The sequence below is a fragment of the Macaca mulatta genome, chromosome 18 (genome assembly GCF_049350105.2).
Source record: "Macaca mulatta isolate MMU2019108-1 chromosome 18, T2T-MMU8v2.0, whole genome shotgun sequence".
NCBI lineage: Eukaryota > Metazoa > Chordata > Mammalia > Primates > Cercopithecidae > Macaca > Macaca mulatta.
Genome location: NC_133423.1, coordinates 57871389 through 57895263, shown reverse-complemented (window position 1 = coordinate 57895263; position 23875 = coordinate 57871389). Strand labels below are relative to the sequence as shown.

At 38.2% G+C, this 23875-nt stretch overlaps 1 protein-coding gene across 47 annotated transcripts in view; it reads left to right on the top strand.

The window, feature by feature from the left end:
* DTNA (dystrobrevin alpha) overlaps nt 1-23875 on the top strand; it is a 412319-nt gene that overhangs the window by 91075 nt on the left and 297369 nt on the right. For 26 of the 47 annotated variants that reach the window (XM_077974984.1, XM_077974975.1, XM_077974980.1 and 23 more), the window contains exon 1: nt 20757-20977. The exons of 11 other annotated variants lie outside the window; for them this stretch is intronic. The gene's annotated coding sequence lies outside the window, so the exon portion shown is untranslated. Of the gene's footprint in view, nt 1-20519; nt 20607-20756; nt 20978-23875 lie in introns of those variants that run through there. 10 more of the 47 variants (XM_077974985.1, XM_028837821.2, XM_077974946.1 and 7 more) reach the window with 1 other exon arrangement.

Genomic DNA, 23875 nt, shown 5'->3' with positions numbered 1-23875 from the left:
ACATATACAGTTAACTTTGCACCTGGCAACTCTTGTTTAGCTTCTACATTTCTGCTTTCCTTTATTCCTTTTTTCCTTTATTCCTCTGTGTTTAAAAGGCTGTGCTAAGTAGCCAAAGTTTTGTATGAGAAAGGTCTGCTGGGCAAAGCAGAGAGCTACACACATAACACAACTTTAGGGCCCTAAATAAATATGAGAAACAAAAATGCCTCTCAAACCTTTACAACCTCTCCTGCTTCCCTCCTCTCCTGCCACTACTACCACCAATATATCCAAATGCCTAAAATCCCATTTTAAGATCTCTCCTAAGGAACTTATGAAGAATATGCATTAGTCTAAATAGGCACCTGTTACCTCATTTTGTTTACACATAGCTACGTGTTGTCATACTCTATATGCTCTAACCATTAATTGACATGAGAGTGGGTAAAGGACTGGATAAAGGGTAGGTTCTTTTTTAATTCTTCGAATTGAAAAATTAAAATTGTATACATTTATCATGTACAACATGATGCATTACAGTATGTATATATTGTGGACTGCCTCAATTGAGGTAATTAACTTGTGCATTACCTCATGTAGGTATCATTTTTTTGTGGTGAGAACACTTAAAATCTGTTTTTGTGATTTTCGAAATATCATACATCGTTACTAACTACAGCCACCATGTTGTACACTGGATCTTTTGACCTTATTCGTCCTGCCTAACTAAAATTGTGTATGCTTTGACCAACACCTCTCCAAACCCTACCCATCCAGCCCCTAATAACTAATGACCATTCCACTCTCCACTCTCGAGTTCCACTCTTTTAGATTCTACATATAAGGGGAGGTTCTTTGCTTGTTTCTGTGTACATGGCACTGAAATGTATTAGAACGTGCTTTCATACAGGCGCTGGGACTTGCCATGGTGCTCCTCATGTATAAAGTATGGACATTCTGCCAATTCTTCTAGAGTGACACCAGGAAGCTGACAGTGAAGTGGGTGTTACATACAAGCTCATCATCTGCCATCTTTAGGGGGCCAATGGCCATGGCCAGACATAGCCCCCTTTTCATCTGGAGCTTGATTGTGGGCTCTACCTCATCAACTTTGGCCAACATATTTCTGTTGTGTGTCAGCAGGGAAGGGAACTTGCCAGCCTTATTTGGGCCTGGGTCAAGGATCTGTGGGATCTGCTTGATCTGAGACTCCAGGGCCTAATGGTACCATACCTCTTGGCCAGCCTTTTCTTCTTGTCGATTTTCTCCAGCACCTCCAGGTCCATATGGGGGATTCCATAGCCTTGGCCTGTCACAATGCTCCTGGCCCCCAGGATGCGCACAGAGGAGTGGAAGTGGGGTGTGGACTTTATCTCAGTGATGCCCCAGAAGTGTTTTTTCTTCTTAGAGTCACAGTGAACAATGGTCTGGGCCACACCCTGCAGGAGGCAGTGCTAGGGCCATCCAGGAACCTCACACGCCCACATGGTTTTGGAAAGGTGGAGCTGCAGAACAGCTTGAAGTCAACAGAAATATCTCATTATTATTATTATTATTATTATTATTATTATTATTTTATTTTTTTAACAGTCTCACTCTGTCATCCAGGCTGGAATGCAATAATTATTTGATCATAGCTCAAGGCATCTTCTAACTCTTGGGTTCAAGTGATCCTCCCACCTCTGCCTCCCAAGTAGCTGGGACTACAGGCACAAGCCACTATGCTCAGCTGATTTTTATTTTTATTACTATTTTTGTAGACATGGGTTCTCGCTATTTTGCCCAGACCTGTTTCTATTTTCTGGCCTCAGTTGATCCTCCTGCCTAAGCCTAGAATTACCTCTTAAAGTTTCAGATATCTCTAGTTACTGTATTGTTCATGAGAAATGCCTGTTTTTCTTAATGTCATGGTAGTCTGGTTAAACAAGTCATAATATAATGCTTTTACTAAAATAGTACAACAACGTAGAAATAATTCTTTTCTATAGGTGTCCAGCTCCTCAGCGGCATAGCTGATCTTGTATCTGCTTTGAAACATTTCTTCTCTCTTTCTAGAGTCTCTTTCCTGTAAGGTGAACTTCTTGTGAGGTTTCATTTTGATAAAATTCCGTCACTCATTTCTTGTCAAGCTTTTGAACTTCATTTTCCATCTTTGCATTTTCAGATGCACTCTTGCTTTGGAATGTTTTAATATAATGCATAAGCTTCTTTTAGTGAATTTGCTATATATTTGATTACTTTTTCAAGAGTTTGTAAGGAAGTTTTTACGTGATGTTATGCATGATTCTTCAAAACTCCTCATCTAAGTTGTCTCTTATTTCTGACTCTCTTATTATATCCAACACCTAATGACCACTGTCCATTTCATCTCTAAGGACAGCAAACAAATCTGTCATCTTCAGCAAACATTCAGTCAAATGCTAGATCTGATGTTCCTTCTCACATATAATTTTTTCCAAATATGGTTTTGAAATTTCAACCTCCTTTTTTCCTATGTAAATTGAGACCATTCAGTCTTCCTTTCCCTTTGTATAAAAATTATTTTCCATTTTTCTAAAGATTGGATTTCTCATCAGAACTTTTCTTTAATACTATTTATAGCTGTGTTTTACTTTTCTGACATAAATTTCAAGATTATTCTGGTTTACCTACTTGGGATTGGATGGATTCTGATTTATCCTTCAATGACTGTATTATAGCCTTTGTGAAACATCAACCGTCATGCCATCTTCTTCTGGATAGTTAGATTTTTCTTCCCCATTTTCCCCTAGAAAGTCTATTTTAACCTCAATAAAGAGTAGGACTAATCAGTTTTTAAATATCTGTCTCCAGACAGCATTTCAAACAAATTTATTTCAAGTCTGGCCTTCAACCAAAACTTCTCCAGTGCTTAATGACCTCTCTTAAAATGCCAGAACTTGTCAGAAATTTTAAGTTTTTCTTCATCTGGAGCAGAAAACATTCCATGATGTTCTTTCTCCCTACCTTTGTAAAGCAAGCTTTAGTTCTGTGAAACCCAGTGAGAGCTGCCCATAGAACCACCTTCTGGGGAAAATCCTAGAGTCCTGATCATGGGCTCACACCTGCAGGCACAGTGCTCACAGTGCTGCACAGAGCCTTCAGGGTAAGCCAGTGGTAAAGCTGTGTGCCTATTGCATGGCCTCTGTCACACAAGTGACTGCCACAGAATTGCCTCTGATTGAGAATGTCCTATTGATCCCCGTAGTCTTCCAGAAACCCAGAATGTCCCACTCAGATCCCAACTCAGCAAATGACAATCAAGACAAACTTGCAGGGAGGGAATCAAGGGTATGAACACATTTTTCCTCATCTTTGTTTCATCATGGAACACAAATAAATTGATATGTTTTTGTTTTTGCTTTGTTTTATTTATTTATTTATTTATTTATTTATTTATTTATTTAGAGATGGAGTCTCACTCTGTTACCCAGGCTGGAGTGCAGTGGTGTGATCTCGGCTCACTCCAACCTCCTCCTCCCTGGTTCAAGTGATTCTCCTGACTTAGCCTTCCAATTAGCTGAGATTACAGGCACATGCCACTATGCCCAGCTAATTTTTGTATTTTTAGTAGGGATGGGGTTTCACCGTGTTGCCCAGGCTGGTCTTGAATTCCTGACCTCAGGTGATCTGCCTGCCTCAGCCTCCCAAAGTGCTGGAATTGCAGGGCATGAGCAACCATGCCTGGCCGTAAGTTGGTGATATTTGTATGACAATCAAGGTAAATGGATGAGGTTGTTTATGACTCATTCCACCTAGAGGCTGCAAGGGACAAACAACCCACGTCTTGTCATACGTGTGAGCATTCTAACTTTGCTGGCTGTCAGAAAACTGTGCGCTGAGTCTCCCACATTTTGCATGAGACTTCTAGGCTACAGTCTTAGAGATACAACTTGCCTTGAAAGGTCCCAGAAACTTCTCTCTCAAAACACATCCCACCCCAGTTTATTGTGGGTCAGTAATAGTGTTTGTGTATGTGTGTTGAAATAAAGGGCCTCTAAAGGATTTCTGCTTGCCTTTAAATAATGGTTACGGTTTGTCTATTCTCACTTTAATTTTGTTCATTTTAGCTTTATGTATTTGGAAGCCCTATATGTATTTTTAGTTTTATATCTTCTTGATGAATTGACCCTTTATCACCATGAAATATCTCTCTTTATCTGATAATATATTCATAGTTTGTCTTGAAGTCTAACATATCTAATGTGTCTTACATAGGCACACAAATATTTTTATGGTATATCTTTTACCATTTTTAAACTTTCAATCAATATGTGTTTTTATATTTAAAGCATATTTTTTTTATGAACAGCATGTAGTTTGGTCTTGGTTTTTTATTCAGTCTGATAATGGAATATTGAGTCCATTTACAGAATTCATTTTTAATTTTTTATTTCCATAGGTTTTTGGGGAACAAATGGCATTTTGTTACATGAGTAAGTTCTTTAGTAGTGATTTTGGGGCACCCATCACCTGAACCCAATTTGTAGTCTTTTATCCCTCACCCTCTTCCCACCCTTTCCTGATGAGTCCCCAAAGTCCATCGTGTCATTCTTATGCCTTTGCATCCTCATAGCTTAGGTCTCACTTATGAGTGAGAATATATGATGTTTGGTTTTCTATTCCAGAGTTACTTGACTTAGAATAGTAGTCTCTAATCCCATCCAGATTACTGTGAATGCCGTTAATTTATTCACTTTTATGGCTGAGTAGTATTCCATTGTGTGTATATGTATAAATACATACACACACACACATACGTATATACATACCACGGTTTCTTTATCCATTCATTGATTGATGGACATTTGGATTGGTTCCACATTTTTGCAATTGTAAATTGTGCTGCTATAAACATGCATGTGCAAGTATTATTATTATTATTTTTTGTATAATGACTTTTATCCTCTGGTTGGATACCCAGTAGTGGGATTGCTGGATCAAATGGTAGTTGTACTTTTAGTCCTTTAAGGAATGTCCACACTGTTTTCCATAGTGGTTGTACTAGTTTACATTCCCATCAGCAGTGTTCCCTCTTCACTGCATCCATACCATAATCTTCTTTTCTTTTTATTTTTTTTTTATGGCCATTCTTGCAGAAGTAAGGTGGTATCACATTTTGGTTTTGATTTGCGTTTCTCTGATCATCAGTAATGTTGAGCATTTTTACATATGTTTGTTGACCATTTGTATATCTTCTTTTGATAATTTTCTATTCATGTCCTTAGCCCACTTTTTGATGGGATTTTTTGTTTTTTTCTTGTTGATTTGTTTGAGTTCATTGCAGATTCTGGATATTAGACCTTTGTCAGACGTATATATTGTGAAGTTTTTTTTCCCACTCTGTGGGCTGTTTACTCTGCTAACTGTTCCTTTTGCCATGCAAAAGCTCTTTAGTGTATTTAAGTCCCACTTATCTTTGTTTTTATTGCATTTGCTTTTGGGTTCTTGGTCGTGAAATCCTTGCCTAAGACAATGTCTAGAAGGGTTTTTTCGATGTTATCTTCTAGCATTTGTATAGTTTAAGGTCTTATTTAAGACCTTGATCCATCTTGAGTTGATTTTTATATATGGTGAGAGATGAGGATCTAGTTTCCTTCTTCTACTTGTGGCTTGCCAATTATCCCAGCACCATTTGTTGAATAGGGTGTCCTTTTTCCACTTTATGTTTTTGTTTGCTTAGTCAACGATCAGTTGGCTGTAAGTATTTGGGTTTATTTCTGGGTTCTCTATTGTGTTCCATTGGTCTGTGTGCCTATTTTTATACCACTACCATGCTGTTTTGGTGACCATGACCTGTACATTTAATGTAATGTTTACTCTCATTAGATTTAACTCTATCATCTTGGTATTTGTATTCTATTTGTCACATCTGTTTTTTGTTCCTATGTTCCTTATTTGTTTGCTTTCCTTTGAGTTAATTAAATATTTTATTATTTTGTTTTATCTCCTCCATGAAGTTTTCCACTATACCTCAATGGAGTGTTTTTATTTTTCATTGTTGTGTCTTAAGATGGCACACATGCCTTTATTATTGTTTACCTTTAAATAATATTTCAAAAGTAACCGTGTAAGAACCTTTAGAAAGTATCATTCTGTTTACATGCTGTCCTTTGCTTTCTTGTTGTCATGTATTTTATCTACTTATAGGTAACAGATACAAAATGTGTTGTTATTTTTGCTTTAAATAGTCACAAGTTTTTAAAATGTGAATAGATAGGTAGATGAGGATAGATATGTAGGTAGGTAGATAGATGGTAATTTTTAAAAGGTCTTTTATACTTACCCATATATTTAGTCATTTATCCACTCTAATAATTTTCAGTTCTCCTTGTAGATTCAGGCTTCCAGCAAGAATTCACCTTGAAAAATTTCCTTGTCTCTTATAGTATGTATTTGCTAAAAATAAACACTCTCAACCTTTCTCATCTTATTTCACCCTCATGTTGAAAGATATATTTGTTGAACATAGAATTCTAGATTAAGAGTTGCTTTCCTTCAATACTTTGCAGATATTGCATGTCTTAAGGCAGTCAGTATTTTAGTTGAAAACTCAGACGTTGTTCCTAAGGTGGTTGTTGCCTGTGTGAAATGTGTTTTTCCTCTGGCAGCTTTTAAGATTTGCCCTTTATCCTTGTTTTTCAATAGTTTAATCACAGAATGCTTCAATGTGTTGTTGTTGGTGGTGAAGTTTGTTTTGTTTGTTTAGTTGTTTGTTTTTGAATTTTCTTGCTTGGATTTTACTTAACTTTTTTCATACATGGGTTGATATCTTTTACCAGTTTTGGAAATTGTTCACCTATCACCTTTCCAGGTATTTCTTCTCCTTGATTTTCTCCCCGCTACCTTTCTGCCGCTCCAATTACAAATATCTTAGATCATTAGTTATTATGTTGCAGTCACAGGATTTCTGTCCCATTTTCTTCACTCTTTTTTTCTCTAGTGTTTCAGTTTGAATGATTTTATTGACATATCTTAAATATTACTGGCCCTTTCTTCTGCTGGGTCAGTCTGCTGTTCGACTCCCTAAATGAATCCTTCATTTATTATACATAATTTTTATCATTTCTATTTTGCACTTTTTGATAATGCCCATATATCGAAATTTCCCAATGTTAATGCATGCTTCTCACTTTTTCATTATATCTTTTAACATATCTATCATAATTTTTAAACAAATCTCCACCTGCTATATCTAACATTTGAGCCATCTGTGGGTCTGTTTCTCATGTTTATTTTTTATTTCATAGTCATATTTTTCAGCTTCTTCATGTGTTTTATAAATGTTTATTGTATGTCAGTGGGTAAAAGCACAGAAATAAATAATATTTACTCCCATAAAAGGGCTCATCCCTTTCTCTATTGGGCTGCTAACGTGTGTGGTGTCGGGGGGACGCAGGGCGACTGGATTAATCTAATATGATTAGATATGAATGTAAGCTTTGCTATAGCTTTAATGTGATTTGTCATTGGCTTTAGATGTATTTGGGGAAGAAATAGAAATTTATCTTTAGGAAGACTGACAGTAGCATTGCCTCAGAGATGTCCTCATACTTAAAAAGCCTACCTGCTAATATTTGTGGACCATGGGGGTTCTCTTTCTTCTTTACACTCCAGCACCCAGCCTTCCAGGTGTATGGATATCTCTCTTCACTTCTGGAGAACTGCTACTGTGCACTGAATGAAGACCTGTGCACCTTGAGGGGATCTCCATCAACTCTCTTGCCCTGCCCCAGCCTGTATCAACCACCCCCAAATATTCAATTTCCAATCTGTGGAAAGGAATTAACAAGAAGGCTTGGATTCTTTCTGTGGTTGAGGGGCCTCAGTATTCTAATCTGTGGTAACTGCCCACTTGCAACTGTGGAAACTGTGTTAAGGCCAGGCGCGGTGGCTCATGCCTGTAATCCCAGCACATTTGGAGGCCGAAGCAGGCAGATCACAAGATCAGGAGATCAAGACCATCCTGGCTAACACAGTGAAATCCCGTCTCTTCTAAAACTACGAAAAGAAATTAGCCGGGCGTGGCGGTGTGCACCTGTAGTCCCAGCAGCTGGGAAGGCTGAGGCAGGAGAATGGCATGAACCTGGGAGGCGGAGCTTGCAGTGAGCTGAGATCGCGCCACTGCACTCCAGCCTGGGTGACAGAACGAGACTTGGTCTCAAAAAAAAAAGTCTGTTAATAGCTGGGCTGGTTGTCCTTACCCAGCTCTGTGGCGAAGGTTCTCCACCTGTTGCTGTGTCCTCAGGAGTGACAACAACTATAGAATTCTTCTCTCCAAGAAAAGGTTAACCTCATTTTGAAAATTAATTTATTTGGATTTTTGTCTTCAGCTTTCTGATGTGTTTTTTTAAAATATGATTTTGAGACTTTTTGTTGTTAAGGACGGATAAATTTGATAGAGAAGAGAAAGTGTGGGAAGGCACATAGTTACTTTTAGAACACTGCACTATCAATGTGGCAGTCAGACATGCCCCTAGTATTTTTTTTCTTTTTTCTTTTTTTTTTTTTTTTTTTTGAGACGGAGTCTTACTCTGTCACCAGGCTGGTGTGCAGTGAGTGGCGTGATCTCAGCTCACTGCACCCTCCACCTCCTCCTGACTTCAAGTGATGATTCTCCTGCCTTAGCCGCCCAAGTAGCTGGGACTACAGGTGCACACCAACATGCCCAGCTAATTTTTGTAATTTTAGTACAGACAGGGTTTCACCATGTTGGCCAGGATGGTCTTGATTTCTTGACCTCGTGACCCACCCGCCTCGGCCTCCCAAAGTGCTGGGATTACAGGCGTGAGCCACCATGCCCGGCCTGCCCCTAGTATTTTGTAGGACCTGAGGCATGAATACAAAGAGGGACATACAAACAATATGTCTAAATATTTAAAAGCTATAAAGCAAACTTATAAATTGTTAAACCAAATATGTTTTCCTACCTTAATACATGTATCTTCATAATGATTTTTCAGGCCACTTTCATATTGAAATTCTCTTAAATATGGCCGCTCAGAGAGAGAGAGAGAGAGAGCACCCACTCTGCCTTCTCTTCCCATCCCTAGTTCTGTCCTGTATCTGAAAGGGCCTTGCACTAAGGTGTGTATGAACACCTTAGCTCAGCTCCTACCCCCTACATCCACATCCCCAAAAACAACTACTCTTCAACTACCCTTAAGCATCAAAGGTGTGTATACTAGAGGCAGGTTCACCTTGGGAAGACAGACCAGGATGCAGTCTCAAGGCCTTTTGAGCAGGAAACTCCAGAGTCTCACATACTCAAAGCTTGGTTAGAAGAGGGACACTTGTTTTTCTTCTAACTCATAGCTCTTTGGGGATGACATAGAACGCAGAGGAAGACAACAGCATCAAGGCCCTCTAACGTGTGAGGCCCAGGGCAGCCCATCCCCACAACCTCTCAACCCCTTTGACTGTGTCTTCGGGCAGTACTGATGGCAACAGAATATTTTGGAGCTAGATGAGCAGACTGCATAGAGAGTGCAAATGTGGGAATAAAGTAAAGGATGCCAAGAATAACCTGTGATTCTCTCCTCAGGGCCAACTCTTGCAGTTGGATAAATAATTGGTTGTGTATATCTCTCTAAATGTAAAAGGTAGCTTCAATGTTGATGGGATACTCTTGAACAAATAGGGTACAATATTTCTAGAAGACTGATGTCTCCAGATTGACATATTATAAGGAGCAAAACTGGTATATAAAATGATTCAAGACAAACCTTCCCTCAAATAACAAAATACACAAATGTGGTCCATATGCGAATCATCATGACAACTTGAAAGGGAAATTAGTTCACTATTAGATTTTACATTGTCTTCTAACAAAAAGCAAATATAAAATGACTGCTAAGTAATTTTACTTGTCTTGACTAGGTTATGACTTAATTAATAGTTTAGGGAGAACTTCAATTACAAAAGAAATTTATTTTTCACTTTTTAAGATAGATAGTTTTGCCTAGGAAGGAATTATTTATAATTATATATGTTCAGATATTTAATTCCACAGATAAATGATGGAAGTTTTAATATAGGGAACAACATGTAACTTCAGAATAAAAGGATCTCCTTATCCTAATTGAATGTTGTACTTCACTATGTCTGATAGAAATAATTACATACCTTGCTGGGATTTAGCTTTTCATTTTAGCATTGGGTGTACTTGTGGAGAAAAATGAAATATTGTGTTGCCCCCATTGGCCCCCACCCCCAAACACACAACTGCTGAATTTGGTGGGATCATTTTGGAGAGATGTTTGAGAATCTGTTCCCTTTATAAGGCAGTGGCTAAAGAGTGAAGGCAGAGAATTGCAATTAAAATGGTGGATGGGACACTCGCTTAAGTCCACCCTCTGCCTCTCAAAGGAACTCCTATAATGACAACTAAAAAAAAGGAAAGAAAAAGAAACTCACTTTCTAAAGAAAACAGGAGAGAACACAACAGCAGAGACCTACTGACTTTTCTTTTTAATGGAAATGGAATGAATAAGTGGTATGTGTTTTAGCTAAACAGAGATGTAGAAACCCAGGTGTCTGCAGAGGAGATGCCAAAAAGAAACAAATGGGAACTCCATTGAGAACCCTGGAAAGCCTCAAAGACTGGAGGCAAAAAGGATTGCTGATGCTAAGGGACAGACTTGAGGTTGAAAACAGGACTGTTTGAAATTCTTAACAAGAACTGGACTCCCACATCCCCTTCTCAACTCTTTGCAGCCTGACAACTACCCCTCTTTCACCCTGTAAGAGAGATGGGGTGGGTATTATTCTCTCGAGTAACTTAACTATAGAGGCTACAAGCTTAACATTACTGGCGACAGTGGCAGGAGAGGGTGAGATACAGTATAGAAATCTAAGAGACTAGAAATCTGCATGCCAAGTAGTAACAAACTCTCCTTTTCCTTCAAGCCTTCTTAGGGGACTCAGCTCCCAGGACACTGGCAACCAGGCTGTACTTCCCAGGTGGAACATTGGAGGGGGCACCTTTCTAGAGGGTCTGACTACCCAAGGGGGAAGAAATCTTGCTATTCTTGAGGACATTTCAGTGAAACAACACAGCTTTGTCTAATGGTTTTATGGTAATGTCCTGAAGCCCATAATACATTGCTTGAGCAGACAGCTAAAGAATACCAGATACGAAGGAAAGTCTCCAACAAAAAGAGACCAAAGCAAACTAACCAACAGGAAATTGAAGGAAACAAAGACTCTGGAGAGAACAGAAAGCTGTTACATGTAGCTTTAAAAAGCTGAAATGTGTATTATATAGATAGTAGAATAGAAATGGTGTTCATGAAACTAAACATGGTGCTATGAAAAAGGAGAAATTAGAGAAAATTAAATTCTTAAAAATTAAAAATGTTAGGTGAAATAATATAATCAACAGAACAAAGATGAGAGACTCTTGTAGAGATAGATGACAAAAAGAAGATAAATAGAAAATAACGTTAGAGTTTGAGTCTAAAAGTTAGTTTCGGAATGAAAGAACAGAAGAAATAGAGGTCAGAAATTGCTAAAAGTACATAACAAAATTTCCTGGAACTGAATGAATGAGTAAAAGTCCCTGAATTTCAAACACAATCAACTGGGGGAACTCGTGCATATCACACCAAATATACTGTAAAAAGACAATAGAACACCAGGGATAAAGAAGAAATCATAAGTGTTTTCAGAGAGAGGAAAGAGAGAGGGAAGAGGAGAAGGAAGAAATGAACAAGCAACAAAAGGAACAAAGAAAGAAAGTCAAGTAAAATGAATCGGGGAACAAAATAACTTCTTAATAACACTGGAAGCTAAAAGACAGTAAAATCTCTTGAAATTTCTGAGGAAAAAGTATTTCTAAACAATGAATTATGTATAAAGTCAAAGAAACAATTAATGTAAGAAGAGAATAAAGAAATATTTTCAAACACCTAAGTTCTCCAAAAATGTGTTTGTCCCAAACATCTTTCTCGGGAAGCTCCGGCATGCTCACCCACCCACCCATGAGGGAGTCCATCGAGAAAGAAAAACAAAGAATTCAGGGAATGGGACCCAAACTACAGAGAGGCAAAGAGCGGTCCTAGGGTGACAGCTCAGTAGAATCTTGCCACAAAAAGCATGAGGGTACTTAAAAAAAAAAAGAAAAAAAGAACTAACATATTTGACTGTATTAAGAGGAGTGTTGCATTTCTATTGGAGAATTTGAGAAAATATAAGATGGGCGGATGAAAAATTAAGAAAACAAAATATGACACAACTAATGTCAGGAAAAAGAAAAAGAAAAATGTGTAAAAGAAATATAATCATAAATTCCCATGTGGCTTACATGTGGATGATATATACAAGTTAAAATAATGTAAACACTAATTAGTGCTTTATCTAAGATTGTTGTGTGGTTAAATTGGGAAGATTAAGCTAAGGGAAGCATGTGTGTGCTCATGTGTGTGGTATGAGAATGAGAAAACGTGACGGGGAGGCAGGAAAGAAGAAAGAGAGAGAGAGATAGGAAGAGAGGACACATACGCTGGAGGAAGTATTATGTATAATATCCTATATAGAATCCTTATCTCCCATAGTAGGAGGCCAACAGATAATATCAACATATGAAAATCAAAAAGTAGGTATATGAGTATTATGTGGGAATATGGAATCATCATCATAATGAACAGTTAGATGAAGATAGTTGCCTCTGGACTTCAAAGGTATAGAGAAGTGGATAGGAAATTCTTTTAAGCTCTACAGTTTTATGTGTGGTTTTTAAGAATATGTGCATGAATTTTTATTAATATGAAAAAGCTAATTGTAAAGAACATGAATGCCATGAATACTAGAGCTCTGTGGTTTTCAAGCAGTGCTTCCCAGGTTCATGGAGGGCTCCTGGAGTCCCCACAGGGAGTGTCTCGTGGAGGAGGGGGCTGAATAAATGGGGCCACAGGCTTTACACCTGTTACTGCTGAAGGAGCTATGCCTTGTCATTGTTATGTTTCAGTGAACTATTTCCTTTGAAGAAAAGGTTCCATAGAAAACAACAGCAAGTTTGAAAAACACTGATAGTAGTATGCTTATTTGGAGAAAAACTGTTCCCAAATTGCTGTGGTTGAAATATGATTTGTCCCCACCAAAACTCATGTTGAGGCTTGGTTCTCAATGTGGTGGTGTTGGGACATGGGGCCTCCAAGGGTAGATTATTAGGTCATTAAGAGGGAGCAATGCCTTTCTTATGGGAGTGAATTCTTAGTTACTTCGAGGTTGTTACAAAGTAAAGCTACCTCTCCTGTTGGGGTGTGTGTGTGTGTGTGTGTGTGTGTGTGTGTGTGCACATTCCCCTCTCACCTTCCCACCCTGTTACGAAGCAGCATGAGTTCCTCACCAGATGCAGCCACCCGTCTTGGACTTTCCAGCCTTCAGAACACAAATGAATATGCTGACTCAAACTACCAAACTCCATCCAGTTTGGTTATCACCTGTCATTTTCAGAATTGTCCTATTTCTAACCCTGGATAGATCTTTTAAAAAACTTGAATTAGAACCAGTTTTCACTTGGATTTCAAATATGGATTAGATATTTGATTATGAAAGTTTGCATGTTTTAAATGATGACATTAAGTATATTTTCATTTTGCTCCACAACCAAATTTTACCCTCACTTCTTTTTTTTTTTTTTTTTTTTTTTTTTTTTGAGACGGAGTCTCGCTCTGTCACCCAGGCTGGAGTGCAGTGGCCGGATCTCAGCTCACTGCAAGCTCCGCCTCCCGGGTTCACGCCATTCTCCTGCCTCAGCCTCCTGAGTAGCTGGGACTACAGGTGTCCGCCACATCGCCCGGCTAGTTTTTTGTTATTTTTTAGTAGAGACGGGGTTTCACCATGTTAGCCAGGATGGTCTCGATCTCCTGACCTCGTGATCCACCCGTCTCGGCCTCCCAAAGTGCTGGGATTACAGGCTTGAGCCACCGTGCCCGGCCTTACCCTCACTTCTTAAGCAGTATCACATACAGTATATGCTGGCAGAGTTCAAATAAGTAATCCAATAGAGGTGGTCCTCTGTCCCTGGGATGAAGTTGAACATTCTGGTTTCACTGAGTGGTGGGTATATTTATGATTGTGCTCCAATTAAAGCTGCCTTTGGTTCCACAAAGGAAAAGTATCCCCACCCCCAAGGTATAGAAAAAAAATACAACAAAATCTTTAGTTTTTATTTTAATTTTTTATTTTTTGGAGACAAGGTTTTTCTCTGTCACCCAGACCTGGAGTGACACCCAGACACCTGGAGTGGTGTGATCACAGCTCACTGCAACTCCTGGGCTCAAGCGATCCTTCCATCTCAGACTCCCTACTTGGGTAGGTCCCAGCTACTTGCTGGGACCACAGGTAAATGCCACCATGCCTGGCTATTTTTTTTTTTTTTTTTTTTTGTAGAGATGGGGTCTCACTATATTGCACAGGCTAAAAATCTTTATTTCTTTCATACTGAAGATAACCCATATGTTTTGCAAGCATGTTATATTGGTTTTTACTGGGGCTTTATAACCACTTAAAGACAAAACATCCTTAACTTGGTGAGTTTAATCTAGGAGAAAATCAAATGCTAAAACAGACACTCTTGAAAAAATGTACATCCTTAGTCAGTCAGTCTGTCTCTTTCATTCTCTTTGTTCTCCTCTGCACTCCACATAGTGTGAAATGCTGTGCCTGTTCTTTATGCTTCCATTATTTCTCAATATAAAGTAATTAAAATCTGCTTTGAAAAATATATGTAATCTAGTATAAAGTTTATATAAAATATATTTGCTATAAAGTATAGATTTACACATTTTATGTATTCTGAACTTATATGCATATCTCATTTGAAGTTGACAACAACTCTTTGAAGTATTATTATTCTCATTGTAGGGATGAAGAAATAGTGACCCTTGGTGGTGGACCTCTCCCAGGTTGTGCAGCTAACAAGGGATAAAGACCAAATGAAATCTTTATTTTCAAGGTTTTGGTCTACTTGGGCCAAACACTTTCTAATTAATAAAAAGGCTAATCTTTATCAAAAGCATACGTATAACTTTAAAACTTCCAGATCACATATATAGGATGACCAACTCTGGTTTGTCTGGGACTTTCCTAGTTTCAGGGCTGAAAATCCTGTATCCCAGGAAGTTCCTCAGGCTCAGACAAAACAGAATGGCTGGCCACTTTACATTCAGCAGTCAGTCCAAGAGACTGTAATAGATACCCATCATGGGAACTGAGAGAGACACAGGAAAGGAAATGCAAGTAGAAGAAAATGATCCAGAAAGTTTGTATAGACAAGAGTAAAACTGATTTCTTACCCTATCAAAGAAAACCAGTTGTAACAACCACCACAACCCAAAAATTGGCACCAACTTTTCAAAAATGTTTATGTAACCAAATACATCTATACATTTAAGATTCATGTCTATATCATGAAGTGTCCCAAAGATGCACAAGCTTGGTACTACCATATCTTCAAAAGTAAAACCTCTCAAGTGTTTTATGAGAAGAAATCACAAAACACTCAGACAGATATCCTAGGGTCAAATATCCTAAACCTCTTTTTGAGATCTTGATCTCCTCAAAGTCTGCCTCATTGAAGTAGCTACTCCTCAACCCGACTTACAGTCTGCCCCCAACCCCTACCTATAGTGTGCCAGATTCTGTTTCCTGCCTGCTCTTCTCTCATTCTCACTGTCTTAAGAGTGTTCTTTTTCTTGGGTATTTCCCTTCTTTCCCTTTCTTAAAACCAACATAAGTCCCATTAATCTTCTCCTATGTCTCTTTAGACATTAAAGAGCATCTTCATCCCCTTATGCTCCTCTCCCCCATAAGCTCCTGCAACAAAGATCCAGAGAACTAGAAATGCCTCTTCAAAGATGAGGAAGAGGGTGAGGAATGAGGAAATGCTGCGATTATTTCTACTTGAATATTATAGTGTGTGTGTGTGTGTGTGTGTGTGTGTGTGTGTGTGTGTGTGTGTAGATTATGAAGGTAAAATAATGTCATTACAGAAAATTTACAAAAAGTGAATTAAGATTTTTCATAAAGGATCCACAATCATTTTGATAGGAATTTTTCAGCCTTTATGTTCCTCTCCGGTGCCTACAGGTGTTCTAATAGAGTTGAAATCATGGTGCACGTACACATACAAGCTGATTTTTAACCTAAGTAAGCATTAGCCTATACCATTCTGTTTTTTATCAAAACTATCATTGTTAGGCCGGGTGCAGTGCCTCAGGCCTGTAATCCCAGCACTTTGGGAGGCTGAGGCAGGTGGATCACAAGGTCAGGAGGTGGAGACCATCCTGGCTAACACGGTGGAACCCCATCTCTACTAAAAATACAAAAAATTAGCCGGGCGAGGTGGCGGGTGCCTCTAGTCCCAGCTACTCAGGAGGCTGAGGCAAGAGAATGGCGTGAACCCAGGAGGCAGAGTTTGCAGTGAGCCGAGATCACGCCACTGCACTCCAGCCTGGGTGACAAAGCGAGACTCTCTCAAAAAAAAAAAAAAAAAAAAAAAAAAACCTATCATTGTTCCCCATTATTTGCTATCAAATATACTAATTATATTTTATATTAATACTATATGAGTTATATTTATAATACTCTACTAACTATATATATAATACTAAGTATCTTTTGTAATTAGTATATTTGTACATACAGGCCTTTGCATGATTACAGTTATTTTCATGTAATAGGCATACATAACAGGTGTCCATTTCAACCAGTGTTTAAGTTTATTGGCATTTAATAGGATTATCGATAGCATGCTGCTGTGGTTTTCATTTTTAAAATGTATGTGTGTAAGGTATACATGATGTTTTGATATACTCGTTTTGATATATATAGTGAGGTGATTACCACAGTTAAATTAATATTCCATTGTTTCCTATACTTTCATGCGTGTGTATGCGCACGTGTGTGTGTTAAGAGTACCTAATAATCCACTTTGGGAGGCCGATGCGGGTGGATCACGAGGTCAGGAGATCAAGACCATCCTGGCTAACACGGTGAAACTTCGTCTCCACTAAAAAACACAAAAAATTAGCCGGGCATGGTGGCAGGTGCCTGTAGTTCCAGCTACTCAGGAGGTTGAGGCAGGAGAATGATGTGAACCCAGGAGGTGGAGCTTGCAGTGAGCCGAGATTGCACCTTAGCATATTGTATGCTAAATCTCTACACTTATTCATGCTATATAGCTCTCTTTTTGTACCTTTTGATCTGTATCTTCCCATTTCTGCCTGCTCCTGGTAACTGTTGCTTTACTCTATTTCTATATATTTGATGTTTTTAAAAGATTACACATATAAGTGAGATCACGCAGGATTTGTCTTTCTGTGCCTGGCTTATTTCACTTGGCATAATGTCCCCCAAGTTTATCCATGTTATAGCAAATGGCAGGATCTCTTTTTGGAGGGCTGGATAAGATTCTGCATGTGTATATCACAATTTCTTTTCTCTGTCAGTGAACACTTTGGTTGTTCCCACATCTTGGTTATTGTGAATAATGCTGCGATGAGCATGGAAGTGCAGATACCTTTAGGAGTTGGTATATTTCCTTTGGGTATATACCCATAAGAGAGATTGCTGGGTATATTTTTAAGTTGATTGAATTTAATAAGATAATAAATAGCATGCTGCTGCTTTGAATCTTCCATATTGTTTGTAGAGCCCCTGTTTTCTAATGCAGTTTATGTATAGTTTTTCTACTTTTTCTTGGACAGTGTCTATTTTAATTACTTTTAAATGACTTGGATGTACTGATGTTTTCTCTTTTAACAAAAATCACAATTATGCTCCAAATTATTTTTGCATAAAAAGTATATGCTTTTAAAAATAAGTGATATGACAAAAATATCAGCTATAAAACTATCACCATGAGAATATTTCCTGTCCTAGTCTCTTAAGGATATTTATTACGGAGGAAAAAAATAACAGAGGTCATTTGCTTTTCAGTGACCATGTTCTTCATACACATGGATGTCTCACAGATCAGCTAAGACTTGTGTTTGAACACCTTGGTCACCCCTGCAAGGAGCCTGCTACCAGCATTTGCCATCCACAGAACTGTGCTAATAGAATCTATTTCTGGAGAATGGAGGAGAGATTAACTTCTTGTTCATGATAAATCAAGGGTATCTGATTTGCCTGTTACATGCCCAGTTTTCTCTGGAAGCAAGCCCTAGAAGCTGTTTTTCTGATCTAATCCTGACTCTCATGTTAGTGCTTATGAAAGAGAAAAACATTTACTCATGATAAAGACTGAGTTCTAGCCATTGTAAATCTTATCAATGGCCTTGTGAAGGTTGGGGGAAAAAGGAAGAAAAAAATTGATTGTGCTCACTCACACTTGCATCTGGACTAATGCTCCTATTCCCGTTGCAGAGTGTTCTGAGATTTCTGGAAATAGCAGCAGAGATAAAGTTGGGAATCTTAGGAGATATTTGATTGATGAATGTTGCACTATAAGGAGTGGCCAGTAACAGTTCAATAAGGAAAATTGTTATAGTTCACTCATTACTGGGAAATATTAGCAAACCTAAACATTTCATTTTTTTCTCTATTTTTCTTATAAGCCACCAAGATTGGTAGAAGTGCTCTTAACAAATATTTACCATGTTAATATTTAGAAGCACACACATGCATACATACATACATAAGATGTATGATTTTTTTTGGCTTCAGTAAAGGCACTTGGTACATACTATACATTCTATATAATTTTTTGGTTAATTGCTTGAAGAGAAGCATATTTTTCCCAAGACAAATACAAAACATATTTATCTAAGATGTGGGCCAACAAATAACCATTTTCCATAGGTTAAGATGTACACTTGTACATGAGCAGTTCTTCAGTTTCAACAACCATTTTTTGAGTATCAGTGATGTGCTAGTGCTCACTCTGAGATACAACAAAGGTGAACAGAGCAGCTGAATGTGAACCATCGATGGCCGCACCTCTGTCCATCCTTCTTAGTTCATTTGTGTTTTGACACCATCTGTTAGCCTTGAGAAGGCGTGTTTTTGACAGAGGGATAAAGAAACACAGGGACAGAAATGTGTACTTTCTGGACTATAGGGTTATTTCTTTCCATTTATTTGTGAAGTCATTAGAATGCCTGTCTGTCAGCATTACATAGAGCCTGCAGTTTCCCTAAGAAACTGTCAACTTTGGGGACAACATTAAGGAAAGTTTCTTACTCCTCGGTTTCTATCTTTTGATCTTTTTAAAAGACATCTAGTAACAAAGTCAGGCTAAAAGGCTAAAAGCTGGTTGGCCACCAATCTGTATGGGGCATCAAAATATCACTGAAATAGGCTAGTAATATGATGCCAGTTCATCAAGTTTTCCCTCGTGGTTTCTCAAAATGGTATTGCCCTAGATATGGTAAAATATAACCTAAAATAGAAGATTCAAAACCATCAACAAACAAACAAAAACAGAAAGCTTGCTTTCTGGCATCACCGTTTTGCCGTTGAATATTTTTGAGATGTCCACGTAAGTTCCAAGGAGCAGCTGCGGCCACACCACCACCCTGAGCCCAGCCAGCTGACAGTTGCCTAGAGCTGGCAGCCACAGCTAGCTGAAATTTGGAAACCCCGAAATGCCTAGGGTTGAGATGTGTCCAATTACCAAAATTATAAAGCCTTCATTAGGCTTTTGAAGAAGTTGTGTGGTCTGTAGAATTGCATGTTTTGAACATAAAGTGGTTAGTTATTTTCAGAGGCAGGAGATCTTTTGGCCCCCGTTACCACTAAATATTAATAAATATTAAACACAAGTTAATTAATGGTGATTTAAAGGGACCCATTATTGTTAATTCATGTCAGACTCTATTTGATGAAATGTGTATCTTTTTCCTTGTTTCCATTCACTCAATTTATCTTCTTTCAGATATACACGTGTATAACACACACACACACACACACACACACACACTCATTTCCTTTTCCAGTCCGCACTCACATTTTGCAAGACAGTCCTGAAAAAGAAGTTTCAATAGGAAGGTAGAAGTGGTTTTGCACCCTCTCCCGTTGAAATCAGTTTTTCCACAATTCTTACAGCAAGTTTTTCTCTAACAGAAAATGTACAGATTGAACAGTTGCCCTCCAAAACACTGGCAAGCAGGCGGCACGATGATTTCTTCCTCTTAACGGATCCCAACTCATTTACTAAGACTCATTCAACTTTTAACAAAAAATTTGCCATTTCCCTTTCTTACTACAGTCATAGCCATTCTCTGTAAAATTATATGTGGATATTAAAACTTAAATGCTGTCCTACAATAAAAATATTTTTAATACCCTAGAATATTTTTTCAGTTCTCCTCAAAGTTAAGAAAAAAAAAAAACTGATTTGTATTTTGTGTACCTGGGAAGTTGTTCATGCTGAGTAACAGTACAAAACTTGAGCTGCCTTGCTTTCTGCTTCCAGGAATGCCAATCAGAGAACATTCTTTTTCAGGCAGCCAAGTTTGGAAGTCAGTTGGTTTCTGGCAGTGAGTAGGGGGAGGGGATGGCAGGCGAAGCACAGTGAGTCCTCGGGCTGATGTTCAGCTTCCAAGTGTTTCCGTAATATCCATCAATGAAAGCATCTCCTTTTACCCACACAGAGACAGGTAAAAAGACAGCTGAGTAAATCAGCATTAGAGGTAACAGCGGAAGCTCAGTCAGAGGGAGGGGGGAGGGAAGGCGCATGAAAGCCTGCCATTGGCGAGCTTACCAAAGGCATCTGCCAGTGGGACTTCAATGGAATGTGAAACCAAATCATTTTCAAGTTAAAGATAGACACAGTATACACCAGGATCTAGAGGCTGGATTTCATACTCATAGCTCTCCCTAGAAGTTCAGGGAGTTCTGTTATGATCTCTGTTGTAATTAACAATTTGGTTCAAGTTTGTTCTTTAAATGGATGTGCTAAGAATTCATGTATGTTCTGGATGTACTGGAATTAAAAGGATTTAAGAAATCATGGTGTGCATGCTGTAGGGTAAGTGAAAAGATTGGTTTTTAAGGTGCATCGCTTTTCTGGGATGGTTAATGTTGAATTTTTCTTTTTATCGGTGTGAATGAAAAGGTGATAGTAAAGATTTTTCACTGTTGTAGCTTGCTTATCTTTCTTAAGATAGTTGGTATTTTACATTTTGTGCAGCAGAAAGAGGATTTTAGCTTAGTTTTGAAATTTACATTGCAGGTCTGTAACTTCAGTTTCGACTTTATCCTTATTTGTTTTTTCCTCTATTCTTCTCTATGCACTATGAGTTTACTGAGTTACAATCTCAGTAGTTTTATGTCACAACACAGACTGAGTGTTACTATGTCTATTATGCCATTGGATGAAAGTATATTATTGTGAGATGGAGTTCAGTTTCCCCTGCATGGTACTAAGTCACTTCCCAATTTGAGAAACAAAAAAAGAAGGAAAAAGGAGAGGAAAGGTGCTCTTAAAGGTGACCTAAAACTGCATAAGGAGCCTTTAGAAGATATTCTACTTTTTAAAAAGCAACTGAGAAAAAATAGGCAGTTTTCAGAAAGAGAAGAATTAATAGAAGTTATTTTTTAGTGTTGCCTTATTAATTCCAAGCAGGTTCCCCTCCTTCAAAAGAGAAAGAAAAGCTGATATTTGCTAAGTGAATGGAGGCATTCTGATTTTACAGAGCTTGAGAGAAGACGAGGGAGAGGAAGGGTTGTCTGATTTTGCTGTTGTCGCACTGTTCTAGGATTTCAAACTTCTTCTTGAAAAGAATGACAAACTTTAGTTCTCTTCATGTTTTGCCCATGTATAGGTTTTGTGTCTTGTTTTGTCAAATGACCTCTCCCTCTGCTCTTAGAGACAGCTTTTCCAAACTTGCACAGCATTCCTTCTGAATAAATACTGTCCATAATAGTCACAGAGTACATGGTGTGAATTGGAAATTCTACTTTATATGGGGAAAATAAATCTGCTGACGCTGTTATTACAGAGTGCACAGATGAACAGTTGTTAAATGTAACTGGCCAGTTTTTTGTCTTGTCAAATAGACTAGATTCTAATGAGCTAAGTTGGCTAAACTAGGTACAAACAATGAAGGGGCTTATTATGGATTTTTCATTCAACTTTGATGAGAATAGTAATATACTGTGTTACTCTTCTAAAATGAAAACTGGTCATTATATTGATAAAGTCATTTGATTTTACAACTGCTGAGTAATCTAGTAAGGCCAAACAAATGTGAAGTTGGCAGAGCTCAGTTTTGATGCCCCTTTCCTCCTTTTTCTGTCCAATTTTCCCTCCCTCTCAGTCCTCCTTCTCCCTCCAGACCTCTGATGAATATGACTACTCAGCCCCCCTCTTTTCTTGTCAAGCAAGACCTATACTCAAGAAAGAATCTGACTTGAGAGTTTTAAAGTCAATGTACTAAATCCACCAGTAGTTTGCTTTTCAGCATAAACATCTGACCTTGTGACAGTTTAGACAATTTGTTAAATGATAGTTAACCTTGGGTAATACTTACAATTAACCCCTTTAGGTTGCAAACAATTGCCAATTGTGGTTAATTTTCATTTCCCCATGACCAGGTGTTAACTTTGTAAATTTTCTGTGGTCACATTGGATGCCTTGTGACATTGCATTACCAATTGTGTACTGAATGGTTGACGATAAGAATGAACCTGGCAGAAATCACACGTGCTTCCAAGAAGTTTGTGAATGCATGCACCTGGGTGCTTACCATACACTCGGGTACACACACAAACACATGTAGGCATGCCATTTATGTAACTAATATGTGTTTGATTGAATTATATAATAAATGAAAATATGTTAGGTTTATCAGTGTGGGATTTGGGTTTTTTTTCAGTGTGTCAAAAACAAAACACATACACAAAGAGAATACAAAATGTAAAATTCTAAAATGAAGAATTTTAAACTGTGTGGCCAAACAGTGTTGAAAGAAAAGGAGACAATTTCTCTGCTACTATTATATCACTTTTATAGTTTCTAATTCTTGTATAAAATTGTCAATCTTGGCTTTTATTCCTTTGAACATCCTAAGTGTAGTTTTATAATATATTTCTGATAATTATATTATCTCAAGTGTTACTGAATTTGTTTCTATTATTACTGTTCCTACTAGTTCTCATTCATGGTGTCTTAATTTCGTGGTTGCTTGGGTATCTTTGACTCTTTGCTGGAAATGTATTTTTAAAATTACATTATAATTAAAGATCGTAAGAGTAAGTTGAGACCTAAGTGATAATGTTTTCCTCCAGAGAAGACTTTGGTTTGCTTCTGCCAGGCACCTGGGGGCGATATCAGACCAGAATCGTCTTAGACAAAGTACAGCTCCTGATGTTCCCTGAATCACCTCTGTGACAAGAAGGCTGCAAATCAGTGAGAGGAATGGCAGGTTCACTCCTCCCCTAAAGGAGAGTATGACCTTTCATGACACCAGCATAAAGCCCCACCTGAGGGCCAAGGACTTTGACTTTTCTATGAAGCACAGACAGCTACTTGAAGTATAAAGCTGGATTCTCAGATCTTTTTTCCTGATAGTCATATACCCAAGGGCTTTTAAAAGTGACCTCACCTCTCTGATTTCTGATCTTCTCCTAAGTTTTCATGTGCCAAATCTTCACCATCTTATTAAAGGCTCTTTGCTGTTTTTTGTTTGTGGTTGGTTTTTTGTTTTGTTTTGTTTTGTTTTTACTCTGTTGCCCAGGCTGGAGTGCAGTGACATGACGCGATTGATCTCCGCTCACTGCAACCTCTGCCTCTTGGGTTCAAGCGATTCTCGTGCCTTGGCCTCCCAAGTAGCTGGGATTACAGGCGCATGCCACCATGCCTGGCTAATTTTTGTATTTTTAGTAGAGTCGGGTTTTCAACATGTTGGCCAGGTTCATCTAGAAC